This window comes from Gekko japonicus, unplaced genomic scaffold (assembly GCF_001447785.1).
Source record: "Gekko japonicus isolate JY-2015 unplaced genomic scaffold, Gekko_japonicus_V1.1 scaffold288, whole genome shotgun sequence".
Classification (NCBI taxonomy): Eukaryota; Metazoa; Chordata; class Lepidosauria; order Squamata; family Gekkonidae; genus Gekko; species Gekko japonicus.
Window position 1 is genome coordinate 801,853 of NW_015173682.1, and position 16,992 is coordinate 818,844.

Sequence of the window (16,992 nt, forward strand, 5' to 3'; positions counted from 1 at the left end):
TTCGCCCCCCCCCCCCAGACACGTAGCCTCTACATAGCAAGAAAAACAGAATAACAGACATTTGAGAAGCCAGGGCATTTGGGCCCACTAATGTGACAAGCCTCTGGCATATCAAAGAGATAGGAAGCTCCTCTCTCAATGGCAGGTGAGCTGTAAAATGCATAGGGAGCCTGACACCTTTCCTCTTGGATGAAGCATTGGGGGGAATGAACCAATCATGGTTCAGCGTGGGAGCAAACTCACCAACTAGATACGGTGGCAGCTGCCAGCAGGAATTTTTGGGGCCTCAATCAGATTGGCCTTTTTTCACCTGCTTCACATGGTCGGAGGGGGTGAGGTTTAAGTAGGCCTGGTAAAACTGGTTAGGCCCTAGCTGGGAAGGCGAGAAAAGCATGGGTTGAGGGGATGTGGAATTGGCAAGCACCCTGAGATGTCAAGTATGGGGGGGTCCTCATACTGGGTGCCTATGGGCTTTGCAATCAGGGTGACTCAGTTGGGGCCTCTTCGAGGTGGGGGTGCATATGACATGCCTTAAGGCTTTGCAGCCATGGGCTGGAATGTGACCTCCACCCCCCCATGCATTGGAATGCGGGCCATGAAGAGTAAGGTCCGGAAGGATCCCAGACCTGGATCTGAGGCAGGGAGTTTGCCCTATTAGGAGGCTTGAGTTGCAAGCACAAAGCAACCCATGCTTTAATGTATTGGTGCATATCAGCTTATATATATAAATAAAATTCCCAGTTTAACCCATAACTTGTGTTGTGTTTCATTCAAGGGGCAAATAAGTTCTCAATTTTAACTTCTCAATTTAAAGTTTTTATATTGTGTGTACTAGAGTATTGTATATTTTGTATATTTCATTCTGGTTAATCAATAAAATAATATAAAAAATATTTCACAGTGAGTGATGCGGTGTCAACCATGTTCCTCATGGCTGCCTGACCCAAACTTTGGCAATAGGAAAGGCAGGAAAACTGGAATCAGTTGGGCACACACATTCTTGCAATACTTTGGCACAGTTGTTCTCACCCCCAAAGCATTTTCTTCTTATAGGTAAAATACTGGTAAAACATGTTGTCTCTCTGTTAGGGATGAGCTCTCTACAGCAGAAGACAGTACCCATCCATTCCCAAAAATACACACTGCCGTGGCTAAGAAAGGTTAGGTCGAATTCATTTCAGGGTTCTAGGTTTGGAGATCATCTAAACTAATAGTTTGAGCGCTTATCCAACATAGTAAAGATGAAACAAGCGAGTGAACCACAAGGACTCATTTTCCCATGTATCCCCCTCCCCCACACTTTCATCTTTTCATTCCTGGCAGCCCCCATAGCCTCTCCCCTTTTCCTTCTTCCTTCCATATTTCTCATCCACCAGCTAAGCTACTTTTATCTTCTCCTCCTTTTTCAGCCTTTTCTCCTTTCCTGCCCCTGGCTGGCTCTCCCTGGGAAAAGTTGGACCAAGTTGCACAGTGGCCATCAGTGCCAAGCCAGGCTGAGTAACACAGTTGCCAGAATGCCTGGGGTGGCTGCTACTGGGCCTAGTGGTGTAATGAGCACCATTGCCAGGAGGCCAGGATTGGTGGCGCAGTGGCTGTTGCCATTCCGGGTCCAGTTCTGCAGACAGCAAATTTCCAGTGATTGCAGCAAGGCTTGTTCCTGCAATTCCTTCTCCATAAGAGGACATGATAGGAGGGGGACAGAACTTTTCCCAGGGCTGTTTGGACCTTGAGGTCCACCCCTCCTCCCCTCTTCCACCAGTTTTTCTTTGGAGAAACCAAGGCCTGGAAGGCTCAGTGATATTGGTGTCATTGCCTCACAAATCCCAAAATGGCCACTGAGAGCTAAATGGACATTCTTTTCTTAAAGCTAAATTGTTTTGAGGAGCTTTAATCCCCCATTTTTGTTTAATTTTTTAGGTTTCAGATTTTTCCACAAACTTGGTACTTCCTTCAGATTTGTACAGAAATCCCCACCATCTGTCCTCAGCCCTGTTCTGCAGATCTATCGATCATATCCTCTATGGCCCTGTTCGGAATTAGATATATTGCTATCAAATGAGACCCAGTTAACTCTGATGTGAAGATATCTCCATATGCTTTTATAAGAACATTAATAATATTTACAAAAGCTAGGGCGGTGTAGGAGTTGGAGAGTTGGATAGTTATCAAGCTTACATGGTCAGCAAATACCTAACTATCATGTTGAAAGCTACAACTGCATAGATATAACATTTGCAGTACTGTTTGCACATAAAGCTTTGAGGCAATCAAAAGGGCACATTAAACAAACTATGTTCAGCTGCTGATTCTGTTTATGCAAAGTCCTCAACAATCCTGGTAAAAAAGAGCACCACACTTTCATTTTGACCTCCCTCCAAAAGCAGGTTATAAAATGGCTGTCTTTAGCAAAACATAATAAATTTCAAGGAGGTATCCTTTGGAAATGGACCATTTCTAGTGTATTTTATTACTTTCCATTATTGAAATACATTACCTTCACTGTCCTTTCACTTATAATAGATATGGAAAGCATCATAGTCGGTGTTAAATTAGAACACTGATGTCCGCCTTGAATATGAATGCCTTTGAATGAATAAAAAGGATCCAGTATTAATTCACATTTGACTGTGAGATTCTTTCGTTCTTACATTAATTTTTGCATTGCAGTAAGAGCGGAATATCCCCAGAAGAATAGCATAGCAACATAATGACATTACTAAGCCAACGGTAAAACTATATTACACAACAACACTGTTTACAACTGGTTAATTAGAGAACTAGCTGAGTCTTATTTTTAAAAAGACAGGTGCAAATTGGCTAACACCTATCGTGTATATGGGTGTATTCATTAATAAGATGAATGTGCAAAACAACTTAATAATGTGATATATACTATTAACATTTCATGCTTGTTCAGCAGTTCATTGAACAATGTACAGCAGATTAGGAATCTCTCAAAGGACCAAATTCACAAAAAGTATTTAAACGTTATTATTTTTGTATGAAGAGTTATTCCCTGTTGTGCTTTATCACACTCCTAGATGTATACACGTTTCCCTTATAAATCAGGAGTTAGACGCAGGACCAAAGATTATGAAACAATCACAAATTGTATATTTTACTAGGCCACATGTTAAACCAGAGGTCTCCAACAAATAGCTTGTGAGGTATCAGTACCTTGCCACCTGCTGCAAAGTAGCTCATGCATTGTGTAGAAGATCCAAGAAAAGATTGTGAAATGATCTATTCTAGGCATTTTAAAAAGTCTGTATTTCCTAGATTTTTTGTTTGCTGCTTTGTTTCTGGTGCTTATTCTAATCCATATTCTATTTTTAGGACAGAACAACATTTGGTAATATGATGGTGGTGGGGTTTTTTTATTACACAGAAGTAGCTGTCATTAAAGGGAAAAAGTTAGCGACCTCTGAGTTAAACACTATCCAAAGCACAGGAGAAACAGAGGTAATACATAGGAAATAGAACACAAAAGTGTGCACTTATTTCTGATTCAGGAGCATGGTTGTCTATCTTCAATTTATGTTTGGTAACAGATACCAGATATCTGTGTATTTATTTAAATATATAACTTGTCACTTGTCCAACAGAAAAGCAGTATATATTTTAATTAATCAATTGAATCTCAAGAAATTAGGTCAGCTGTTGTTTTCTCTCTCTATTTATTTGCAATCCTAACAGTGACTAACTTCTAAGGTACAGCAGCAGACATTTTAGTTGGAGTATAAAATCGGGTGGTTACCTGTAGATAGTGTAACATGCAGAGGGCTCTAACGTTGAAATAAGGTAAACAAACATGCACGAGACAGAGGCTGTTAACTTAGTCCAACACACTAACCACTACACCACACTCGCCGTCCCTGGCAATTTGAGATGCATAATAGTATGTTTGATCACAGATGCATGTCATATTATTGGAGAGAGGGATTCTTTGAGTCTCTCTCCACTGTACTAGATTTAATAATGGTAAGGACTGTATAAAATTTAAAATAATCCTCAATGAATTCAGTTCAGTCCTATTAGTTCAAATGGTCTAGGGGACATTCAATTGAACATCTATAAAGTATATTTGTGTTTGTGTGTGTGTGTGAAATTTATCTTAAATAGTATTATGTTTATATACAATAGTTAAATAACTAGGCTTCTGAAATAATGGGAATTCTACCATAACTAATGTTGGTGACATTTTGCTCCTCAGTGTGTGAGAAATGTCTCATTGATTTCCTTTCTCCCATCTGCAGTGGAATAGTAATAGCTTTTCTATAATACCCAAATGCATTGTTGTTATGATCCACTATCCTATATGGATGGGTAGTAAGGCCTTTCTGCACTAATGATACACTTAGGAAAAATGTTTTGAGGGATGAGACACCAACCTCGGATCTGCCCTGTGAATAGTTCCAAGAACAGTGAGAATGTAACTTCACTTATGCTTTCATTGCTTTTTACATGATTTTTCTTACTTTCTGTTGTCTGCAAATTGTACAATATTTATAGCTTAGAACAATTTGTTATGCTGGCATTTTCCCGCTGCTGTAATAATATTGCCAACTTTGCATTTTCTCCTCATCTGTTGATATTTTAGGGCATTAACTGATCTTTTTCTCTTACTTTTTTTTTTACAGTTATGTGTATCCATATTTTAATGTTCATGTTTACCAGGCACATTCTGAATGGACAAGTGATACAGAATAAGACAGCAGAGCCCTTGTGCATTTGCATCAGATTGTGATCAGTGGCTCAGATTTCACCTTCTTCTTCCGTTATTGCTGTGAACCTGTCTCTCTTAACACTCCCCCCCCCCCGCTGCTTCCTCTCTCCCACTCCAGCTCTCTCCTCTGACAGGCTCTTAGGACCTGTGGGACTGCTTTCTTAGGACCATTTCCCCTGCATCACTGGAACAGTGGCCTGGCAGTAAAGTGATACAAAAGCAAAGTGGCTGCTCTTTGTCTATAGCTTTGTGAGCCTCGATCTTTGCTGCCTGATAAGGATCATATTAGTGTTTTTGGTCATAAACTATATTCTTGTCAAGTGCATCTCCTAGAGTAAGAATTTATATCTTTGATAGACCAAAATCTGTTCAACAGATTAGAAAATCATCAAGAGACTATCATTCTCTGTCAAAATCTGCAGCTTCCCCCCCCCCAAGAGTGAAATATCCATAGGCACTTAACTGCATTCATCAGTATTCTGTACTGTTGTACTTTTCTTTGAGGTTTCAGTGGATTCTGGAAATGGAACATAATGTGCTGTTTTGATATAATTTTATGAGCCCTAAGGATAAATCCTCCTTGACAAGAGTGAGTTAGCTGTAGAAGAAGGGAAATTAGCTCAATTCTACCTTCAGTTTGGTGGCAGCCTTTTAAGAAGCCACTGGAGAGAGTCCTCTTCGTAGATCACTGCTCTGAAATAGATAATAATGCTTACCTACCACATAGGGGGTAGTGGAGTCTAATTAATTAAAGCTGTAAATCACCAAGAGAGTCACAACTGGAAAGCATTGCAGCAAAGAAGTGCAAAACACTGATAATGTTAAAATTCATTCTTGAGAGTAGATTGGAAATAAAATGTCATAGAGTACGATGGAAAGATTAAAAGAGAAGGCAACTGTAATGAATGACTGGGAAGAGTAAACCTACAGATATTTCTTTGTCTGATCTATAAACAAGTGGACTGTTTCAATACATTTGGAAAAAATGTTCTTCATGAAGCATAAATTTTATTCTGGCAGAAGCTATTGTGCAGTAATTTCATTAATGTATAAATTATTTGTTGTCTTTTATTTCGGTGAAATAATTGAGTCAACAAAAATGTATTAAATAATTAATAATTATGGTACGGTTTTGGACAGGATTTCCAATTGGAGAGTTTTGAGAGGTGGGCATTAAGTAGCAAAAGCTGCAGTTGCTTTGCCATCTTACAACATCCCAAGACTTCATTAAAATATATCACTGTGACGGACAGTAACCGCATGGAATCAGGGGATTTAGCCTGATCTTAATTTACAAGTTAAAAATGCTGCTAAGCAGGGTAGTAGGATTCCATAGCCTAAATTGAATACGGTCTAAGAAAGATCTTAAAAACCCCAAATAAAACTTTGGGGTGCCTCTATTTTAGCTGATAACTCACACGTTTATAACCATTTTGCAAAGAAGTCTGTGAAATCAAATGATACATCCAGTCCACAATTATGTATGGACAAGTGTCTTTAATTTCAGTGGGATTATTTGTGTACATAAAGTTTACCCAATAAACTGTTCAATTTTGAGGATGCTTCCTTTATTATGATCAATCCTGAAGCATCCACACTGATGACATTCCTTTGTAAACTGGACATCAGAGTTACTGAGCTCTCAGTTATAATATACATCTTGTTTTACCCATTTGTGTGTGTGTGTGTTTTCTGTTATTGGTCTAACACTTTTTTCTTTTCTAAATCCCTTTAGACACAGTGAAGTTAGAGATCTAAGCCTCTGATCTCTAACTTTGCTGTGTGCCAGCCTTCTCCAAAACATCATTTTTTTCAGGGGGAGGGTACATCCCAAGTCTACTCCCACTTGATCTCTGAATCAACGAAGTTGTCTTCTGATTCTCCCCCCGCCCATACAATTTAATGTGTTGCAGCAAGTTCGGTAGCCAGCAAAGTGTCCAGGTTAGGGGATCAGATGCTGGGAGTCAGTCTCCCCCAACTGCTATCTTCCAGCAAGGGACCCAGCAAAGTTTTCTAGGAGGGAGATTGGAAGTTGACTTCCAGCTGATTAACATAAGAACATAAGAGATGCCAATGTTGGGTCAGGCCAAAAGGCCCATCCAGTCCAACACTGTATCACACGGTGGCCAGAAATACCAGTGCCATCAGGAGGTCCACCAGTGGGGCCAGTCAGCTGGGAGTGGGATTCTGAACAATCCTGTTTGGAAGCTCTTTGCATTGTACTACCTGAGCTGAACAAATCTGTGTTTGGCTCATGATCTGTTTACAAGTATCAAACATACAATGTTCAGCTGTCTAGCAGGTTGTCTGGCCCAGAGCTGCTTTCCCTTCCGATCCACCCCATCAGCTGGCCAGCAGCAAATAGCAGCAGCTTGGAAGACCAAAGGCTTGGAGCAGAAACCTGTTCCACCTGCCCTCTGCTTGTTGCTACTTCTGCAGGCCAGATCATGGCAGTGGGTTGGAGGGAAGGTATCTCTGACCCAGATCTACCCATCATCTTGGTGGTGTAGCAAGTAGATTGGAAACTGGAGAGGAAGGAAGAAAGCAAGCACTGATGCGGGGAGGAGAGAGATAAAGTAGGTATGGTGAATAAAAGAGGGGAAAACGGGCCACAGGAATGGGATGTCCTGTTCCCCATGAGTCTTCATGAGTCACTCTCTTGTTGGAAATACACTCCTGTGCAGCCCTCCCCTTAATATTTACATCATATTTAAATTGCTGGACACATGCCAAATGCAGGCTGGCCTGATTCCCAAGCCAGACCCTACATACAAGACTGTACAAGACTGAAGAGAGTAGTCTGCTAATACAACCAGCATCTGAATTCTTGTAGAGGTGATGTGGCTACCATTGCTGAAGGAGCTGAAAGCAAACTCCAAGGAGCTGCAGAACCAGGATCGTACAAAGATGTGGCCATGTTTCCTTGTCAACAGACACAAATCCCAATGCCTAAAAGTCCACATGTCTTGCAAGAGGTAGGGGAGATGCTAGGGACTTGTAGGTATTTCAAGGCAGGCATTCGTAGACTGGGTCTCATCTTTGCCGTTGTTAGAACCAAAACTTCTGGAGGATTGGGAGAAAGAAGCATATGATTAAACAAACCTCCCCCCCCCGGCTATGGTCCTGAGCTGTGGCATGTAAAGGATTGAAAGGTGAAAGAGGAGGACCACAAACACAATTGAGACAGAGGTCAACATTAAAATCCTAGTAATCTTGCTGTCTGTATCTTGCCTTTCCTCCAGAGATCTCTAAACTGTACAAATAGTCACCCCCATGCACACATACATAACAGATGCATGCTTCATTTTATCTTTACAATAAACCTGGAAGTTATCTTTGGCTAACAATAATGAGGAGCCCAAGGTCAACTAGCAATCTTCAAGGTTTAGTGAGGTCTCATAGCCCAAGTCTATCTACCTCTCCACTATCTGAAGCCAATGTAATCAAGGCCTGCTGTTTTGAGTATTACTACATAACTTGATTTTGCTTTCAAAATACCACATTAACTTTCCCCCCTTTATTTCGCTCAGTTTTTCAAAATGACTAATTCTATGCCTTAAAATCCTAACCTGGGACTTGCTGGACCAGCACATAAATGGCTTGGATTAAGCAGGCCAATACCCACTCCAGGCAATCTCACAAAATGGGGCAGCATGTTCTCATTGCACCAGCATTGCCCTGCAAAGATATGCTGTATGCGCAAAGACAGCAAAGGCAGAAGCACCAACAGAAAAGTTTAGGACCAGACTGTTAAGGAGTCAGACACTGCAAATATGGGGACCGGTTGCCCTTTCCTGTGGTGCTTGATTCTTTAGAAAAAAGGAAACAGAATCCTGTCTAGGGTTTTTGCAAACTGTACAAGCAGCAGCTGCAAGGTTTTAAGATGGCTGTGTTAATTACATCACATCAACACACTTGATTGCTTACATACAAAGCAATCATGTTTACTCTGGTTGGTGTTCACTGGATAAATACATATGATTAAGAACTAATTTTTTATATTAGTGTAAATTATTGTTATGTGTAAAGAGGTAACATATTCAGTCTGATCAAAGAAGCATTCTTATTTATAGACAAATTGTGATAAGAATACCATTAAAATGTTCTGGTTTGGCAACAGTGAAGTGATTAATGCATAGCAGTTCGCATTTTAAATACTTGGTGGATCAGATCAGTACTTGCACACTATGTCAAATTTTATTCTGCTCATGTCAAAATACTTATTACTCCTGACAGGTGTAACATACCCACATTAATTCCTTGATCCAATTTTCTAATTGCTTTTTTGGCATGAGATCGCAGCCATTTATTCTTTCGTGATCTATTTGCCTTTATGGCATAATAATGCACTTTTAAAAATTAGATGCACCTAACTTTCAGATGACTGCCCAGAAAATAGATGGTCAAGTATTTTTTAAAAAGAGTGTTTTCCCCCTAGGAATATAAATTGGTACAGAACATTAGACACATTCTGCTCATTTACAGTGCAGTCCTAAGCAGAATTAGACCCTTTTAAGCCAATGACTTCAATGTACTTGGAAGAATGTTAACTCCATATAGGATTCCACTGTTAGCTTTGTATCGGTGGCAGCTATTCTTGAAGCATGTTGTTAATCTTTGTCATAGTCTAGTTACATTGTGCACAACATCTAGGCAGGAATTCAGGGTAGGAGGGAGTGTGGAAACATGGGAATCCAGCCTCCACAAACAGCCGATTGGCACTATTGCTGGTTTTCTGATGGACTGGGTGTGTATAGACCAGCTTCTAGACTGGGGTCAGAAATGTGCAACATCTGTTTGAACACACAGTTCTGTATGCACATATACCACCCTCACTGGATCTGGGTGAAAACTATTAAATTTTTGTAGCAGCATTTTGATCAAAGTCTGTTAACAGAAGAGAAGAGAAGCGATTGGATTTATACCCTGCCCTTCAGATTGGCATACACAGTAGGATCCTGATAATGATCAAGTGATGATTGGCTTGTGAATCTAGTGTTGCGAGGACTCAGAATATTATTGCACAGGAAACCTGTACATTCCTCTCACATCTAGCAAATCCCAAACTTGCTCTTGGGGGATAGATTGCACAGTGTGAAAATCCATGTGGTATAGTGGTTAGAGTGCCCACCTAGAATTAGGGAGAAGCAGAATGTAATTCTGTACTCAGCCACAAAACCTACTGGGTAACCTTGGACCAGTCATGCTCTCTCTGAGTTTCTTGTATAAATAAATGCAGTAAATAAATTTTCTGTAGTTAACAGGTGCTATGAGAATATTACAACACAATACCCATGGATACCAGTGAGGTAAGTGAACAGATTATGAGAAAGGGAAAGAAGGTACCCAGATTCACCATAGATCTTGTCTACACCCCCCCCCAACATATTTAGTTCTTGACCATTGTGAGAGGCTCCATATACATATGGCTGACTTGCTTTGGGGGAATATCTACCCATCTCTGACAAGTGTTGGCATCTATTCCCCACCAAGGGCACAGAAATCTGTATGTAAACTTTGCATGCCACATATGTCTGCCCCTCCCCCCGATAACCACAATATACATGAGGCAGTGCAAGAAGGTGAACACATGAATTATTCCTGACCTTAACAGCTCACCTGCCTTGTAATTAACACTGGGTCATGTAGGTGTGATAAGGTAAAATGCTGGGGAAAACAAAAGCATGACATCTATTTGTAGTTAAACAAGTTTCAGCCAAAAGAATTGGTGGATGTAAAAACAAAATAAAACCAGCAATTCCCATGATGCAGTGTGAGAATGTGCACATGGGAAATGATCCAAATTTGGGCAGTGCACTTGTTGACAATCACTAAGTTGGCAGTAAGGGATACAAGGATACATGTTGCAGCTAAATCGTCAGTTGTGAAATGTGTAAATGTTTTGTGCACTTAAAGAATGTTACAAACATCAGTTAGATAAGTTTTTGGAAAGCAGTATGTGATCATGCATGAACACATGAAGCTGCCTTATACTAAATCAGACCATTAATGCATCAAAGTCAGTACTGTCTACTCTCCAGGGTCTCTGGCTGGGTTCTTTCACATCACCTGCAACCTGATCCTTACTGGAGATGCCAGGGATTGAACCTGAGACCTTTTGCATGTCAAGCAGATGCTCTGCCACTGAGCCACAGCCCCTTCCAGCTTGATAAAATATGCACAAGCTGTCAAAACACTGGTGAACAGTTGGTGAAATATTCAACTGTGCAGATTGCAGCTGGAGAAGAAACTGCAAGTTGAACTGGCAGGTGATCAAGCATCCTTGCATGGAGAAAGGGGCACACTGTGAGTTTGGTTTATTATTTTTAGCTCTTTGCTGTAGGTAAATTTCATGTTGATTTTAATGTGTTTTAACTTTATGGGGGGTTTTCCTGATACTAGCTACCTTGTGGATCATTGTGATGGAGAAGTGGCATGTAATTATTTTAAACAAATAACAACGTGATGACTTGACATCTTGAAAGGAATGTTAGTGTATATTATGCATAGTGGTGGGTAACTTATCATGAGAAGTGAATCCCTATAGTGATTCTAATATTAAGTGCAATGCTGCGGTAGAAAAGAGCTTGCTCTGAAAAGTACAATTGACTTCTGTGCAATTTATGTCCAATGTGTCCATGCATATTGATTTGATTAACTGTGGCCTGTATGTGTATCAAACTTAGGTAATATTTGAATGTTATAGCTGGGTTTATTGTATTCAAATATTTGGATTCAGAACCTGAAGATTATTGGTCTCAAGTTTATATGATAAAATATTTGAATCTCAAGAATGGTTCCAGGTTTGGGGATATGGGGGGGGGGTGGATAATGGATTATAGCTCTAAATACTAATTTGCTACCAGAATATGCCCTTAAAGTCACCCCCCCCAGTAACTTTACCTTCTTTAAGAAAATGGCTGAGATATGTAATCCTGAAAACTATAGGAGTAAATCGTGGAACATCTTTGGGACTTTCTGTGGACTAGGGCAGGAAACATAAATTGTTGACTGTGGCTTGTACTGGCTTTAGAGGGGCAAGATCTATTGTGTGCATATTTGAGGTACTAGCTGATTAAAGATAGTTGTGGTCCGGTCTTGTTGATTCCACTGAGAGGAAGCTAGGCATATGCTTAACTCTTCCAATGAAATTGGGGTTGACTGGTATGTATTTAATTTTGGCTGGAGCATCTCTTTTATTAAACTTTTTTAAAACTTTTCATGAATCAGTTTCAATTGCATTTAGTTGAACAAAGGAAAAGGAAAAAGAAACCCAGTTAATAAGATCCCTTCGTATATTATCCACTCCAAATGGTTTATTAACTGTCTAACTATTTTTGGCTGCTTTTCTGGCACAGCATAACAGCCATTTCCTTCCATCCAAAACGTGACAATTCCAATAAATAAATCACAGTTGCTAAGTGCTTTGGGCAAACAAACATGTACCTTATCTCTCCCCCAAAAGCTGTGGAAAGTGCATGATAAAGTGTACATCTCAAAGAACATGTCATGTCACACTGAAATAACTTTGATTCATGGTTATGTATTTATCTTTAAACAACTGACAAACCTAAGGGTATCTGAATTATTATCATTTGCTCTATGCTGCCTAGGTTTCCTGCTACAAAAATTGAAATGATATACACCAAGATTGCACTTCTGCTTCCCCAGTTTTAACATGCTATAAAACACTTTCTCAGGCAAAACCAGAAAATGGCTGCTGCCCTTGATGGGGGGGGGGGGGAGTCAGCAGAAAATAGTTAATACAATTTGAATCAAGATGTGAGTGTGTGTTTTCAATTTATCAGCAGCGAATGTGAACAGTAAAAATCAGTTTGTTGAGATTTGACTGTGGCAATGATTGAAAGTATTTAATAGTGACTTTCAAAAAACAAAAGGCATGTGGCCAGCTCTTCAAATTTATTTTTTACTTTCCTTTGTTTCTGGGGCATCGTGTTTTTTAAATTGGTGTTTTAATGTGGCTTTAATGATGATGATGATGATGATGATGATGATGATGATGATGATGATGATGATGATATACTTTATTGTCATTGTACATAGTACAACGAAATTAAAGGTGCAATCATTTCAGTGATCTACAGCCATACGCATATACACTCACACAACCATTCACAACCATAACTCAAACAAAAACAGCCATACAAAACACCAAAAGAGAGAGCACAAAGCCACTGCGTCTATGCGCGCCGCCATCTTTCCATTATCTCCATTATTATTTAATGTATTTTGTATTTGCTTTTTAAATGTTGGATTGTTTGATCTAACTGCTTTTATACGATTTCTACCCATCTTGGATCCTGACTTGCTTGGGCAAAAGGTGGCTCCCACATTTCCAGTTGGGGAATATATGACATTTACCCCAGGAAACAAACGTGCTGGCTGTTTCTCTGTGTCCAGAGTGAAAATCAACTGTGGTGTATTGGGTAAAGCATCTGACTAGACTGGGAAGATCTGAGTTCAAATTGCTGCTCAGGTCATGAAGCTTGCCAATCCCTCTGTTAGCCTAATATACATCACAGGGTAGTTGACAGGATATACAGGTGAAGAGGAAAAGTATGTATGTCATCTTGCAGAGAAAGGTGGGGAAACTATGATGTCATTTAAATTACTTAACTGGGGAAAAAACTTTCAGCAATAGATTCTACATCCAGAGGTCATTTCGGGGGGGAACGCGGGGGAACGCAGTTCACCCGGGTGAGGTGCAGGGGGCGGGGCACATGACGAAGCCCCGCCCCTGCTTCCAGCCGCCCCGCTTCCAGCCCTCATTCAGCCAGGAGGAGGCAGGAGAAGAGGGAGGGTAAGTTGCTTCCTCCCTGCCTCTCCCCACCCGTGCCTGCCTGGGGCCAGGGAGGGCCTTGGCGGGGCTTCCTCGCACTCCCGCTGGCCTTGCAGGTCCACCGCCGGGCCCCTGATGTCAGGGGGTGTGGCATATGCTAATGAGTTATGCTAATGAGTTCCCCTAGCTCTTTTTTCTACGAAATGACCCCTGTCTATATCAGTTTTGTTTCCTAGTTTAGTCATTACTTATTAAACATAGCTCTAAAATACAAGGATATTCAGAAAGGATGTTATCAGATATTACTTTGCATCACTTATCAAAGATTGTATTTCTTGTGAAAGAACAGGTCATAATGCTTTCAACTGATTTAGCAACAATGAATGGCTAGTTCATATCTTCTTGCAGTGGCATGAATGCTGCGCAAAATTGCTTCCATGTGGTCTGAACACTGCACAACTGGGGAATGTTGAAACTGGCTTCATCCTAAATTGGTGGACTGGGAGTATTCAAGGCATGTTGCTGTAGTACCATTTTGGTTTTGAGACATTCACAAATAAAAGTAGTTTATATGGCTTGTAGTTCTTGTTGCTGGTTTTGGACCCTGCAGAAATTTTCTGCTAAAAGTGGGCTTTTCCTTTAGTGTAAGGAGTCTTCCTTTGGCAGAAGAAGCTCTTCTGGAGGCGGGATGAAAACACCACACTGATTAGAAAAGTTCCATATCCATTATAATTTGAGCACCCTTATTTTCAAACTTTGCTAGTGTTTATAATTAGACTATTTGAAGCAGATGGTGCTTGTAATGCTTGTGTGGTAGACATTCTTCAGGCTAGGCAGCCAAGACCAGTAGCTGCTGCTGGGACATGACGAAATTATTTATTTTAACCCCTTCGTTGGTCTCACCCACCTTCTAGATGAAATATTATCCATCACTTCCCGAGAGCTGGAATTGATTTAACTGTTTTAAGTAATGCTATAGTTTACAGGACAATATGGCCCAGCTCTAGCATCATACAGTGATCTAATTAGGAAGCACAGGACAGTTGCATATGCCACATGGCAGCACATGCCTCATAGAAATGTGATCTTTATAAAAGTAAATACAGCATGGCTGGACAGTGGGGAGGGAGGCTTTGTACAGCCATGTTGAGGAGTGAGGGGAACTTTCTTCCTGAACAACAAATCCACCAGCCAGTATTTTCAGAACACTGCATTCTTGCCAAGGCAATCCTCCTTCAGTCTTGCATGAAGAATTCATTAGCCAAATGAAGGTCAGGACTTTAAATAGCACCACATACGTAGAAGAGACGGTGAGTGTCACAGAACACTCCGGTTCCCAAGCAGCACTGTGTGACCATACATTCACTGAAACATTGCAAGCCAATTTACAACAAAAGTTATCCTTTTTTTCCAGTCATTCATGGAGGAAGCTTGCAGTTAGTTGACCTGCTATTCATGGGGGGAGGGGTTTAGCCGTAAGTAGTTCCTGGTTGAAGGCTGATTCTGCTTTGCTGTTCTTCTGCTATTAATTATTCTTATCACACCAGCCCTATTCACAAGTGACAGAGATCACATGTACAGTTTGTGTACAGTATACACTTGATTGTTGCTTGTATGTGGGTTGAGTAATTATCATATTACAGTAAGTACACATACAACTGACAGTGTGATACAAACCCTACATTTATCTAGATACTGATCCCACAAAGTGAATGCATGTCGGCTCTTTATTACAAACAGACTTATGCACAGGGCTTTTTTTGTAGAAAAACCCCAGCAGGAACTCATTAGCATAATTGGCCACACCCAATAGCAAAAACGTATTTATTTATTTATTCGGGTATTTCTACCCCGCCCTACCCCGCGAACGGGCTCAGGGCGGCTTACAGAGGCCTAAGCCATACATAAAATTCAATAAAATTCAATAAAATCGCAATCACAACCAATACATAACATTAATAATAACAGTGTGCTATAATTCCAAGATGGTCTACAGTTGGTGCCCACAAGGAATACTCCCTGTCGACATTAGTTATAATAGTCGTTCCCGTTAATCGGCTGATCTTGCTGCCGTATAGTTCATATAATTCACCTCGTCGCCAGGCTTCAAGGGCACTCCAGCTTGATGGTATTTCCACCGTTGGTGGTGGTGGAAGCGGCGGCCCCTATATAAAGGCTTGGTGCATATTAGGCCACACCCCTGACAGCACAGCTCATTAGCATATGAGGCCACACCTCTGTGTTACCAGAAGTGTACTCATCCAGCCACACCCACCTTTTGCTTCTTATACTGTTTACCTTGTTTGTTGTCAAAACCCAGGGCTTTTTTTTGTAGCAGGAACTCCTTTGCATGTTAGGCCGCACACCTCTAATGTAGCCAGTCCTAATGAGTTCCTGCTGTTGGGTGTGGCCTATTATGCTAATGAGTTCCTGCTGGGCGTGGCCAACTCGGGAGCCAGCCGGAACTCCGTTCCTGTGCGTTCCTGCCCCAAAATAGCCCTGCTTATGCATGTACAGGCTTAATGTACGTGTGTTCCTTGTAACATGCAAACAGAGCTAGTGAGTCTCCATGTAAAGAGCATGTTTGAAGACTCACATATTCAAATAAATAGCACAAAATAAGTAGAAGAAACTGGGAGTGTCACAGAGCACTACAGTTCCCAAGCACATTCATATTCATATTCCAATAAACTCCTTTGCAAATCAACTCCTTGTGCTCCTTCACAAGTTGACTGCATAAAATGTACTGGAAAAATATTTATGCACTGTTAAATTTTCTGTATATTTGCTTACTAAACATACCCGCATCATACAGTTCTAAATGTTGTTTACTATATGTTAAAGAGAAACATATAAGTGTTTATTCAGAGAAAGGAAGTTTTATTTCCATATAGCAGATTAGTTTTTCAGCATATTTAATATGGCTAAACTGTTATTTCTTGTCACATCCTAAAACTACTTCTGTGTGTAAATGGGAGCATTTAATAGCTTTGAATTCGAAATCAAAACACTGAATATTTCCCTTTTTGTCTTCCTACATGACAGAGTTATTTCTAAATAGCAAAATAAATAATTTTGAATGCAAGTGTTTAGAAATATCTTTACTACACAACTGAAGGGTAGGCTCTGAAATGAGAAATGAATGACTTAAAAAATGCAAAATATGGAAACATGACTAATTGTAAGTACTTTTTCAAGCACCGAGCATATACTGTACTGTACTCAGTTTCTACTTATTGATTCGCAAACATTACATACTGGTCATAACACTAGAGTGTTGCCTTTATATTTGTTAATTATTTTGTCAACATTTTCTTTTTAAACAAAGAGCTTCCGTATATGTATATCAAATTTAAAGGGGGGATCTAATACCTTTCCTCTTTAGCGTTAAATTCCTTTAACTTCTGTTGAGGGGAAAAAGCACTATCACAGCTGTTTTATGAAATGTTACACAATATTATTCCTG

The 16,992-nt window shown here is 40.3% G+C and overlaps 1 protein-coding gene and 1 non-coding gene across 2 annotated transcripts in view; one reads left to right on the top strand and one right to left on the bottom strand.

Annotated features, from left to right (window-relative positions):
* Window positions 1-16,992, top strand: part of LOC107120373 (attractin-like protein 1) — a 910,146-nt gene that overhangs the window by 780,387 nt on the left and 112,767 nt on the right.
* Window positions 10,814-10,885, bottom strand: TRNAV-GAC. Its single transcript has one exon. It is a non-coding gene; the product is annotated as a tRNA-Val (tRNA).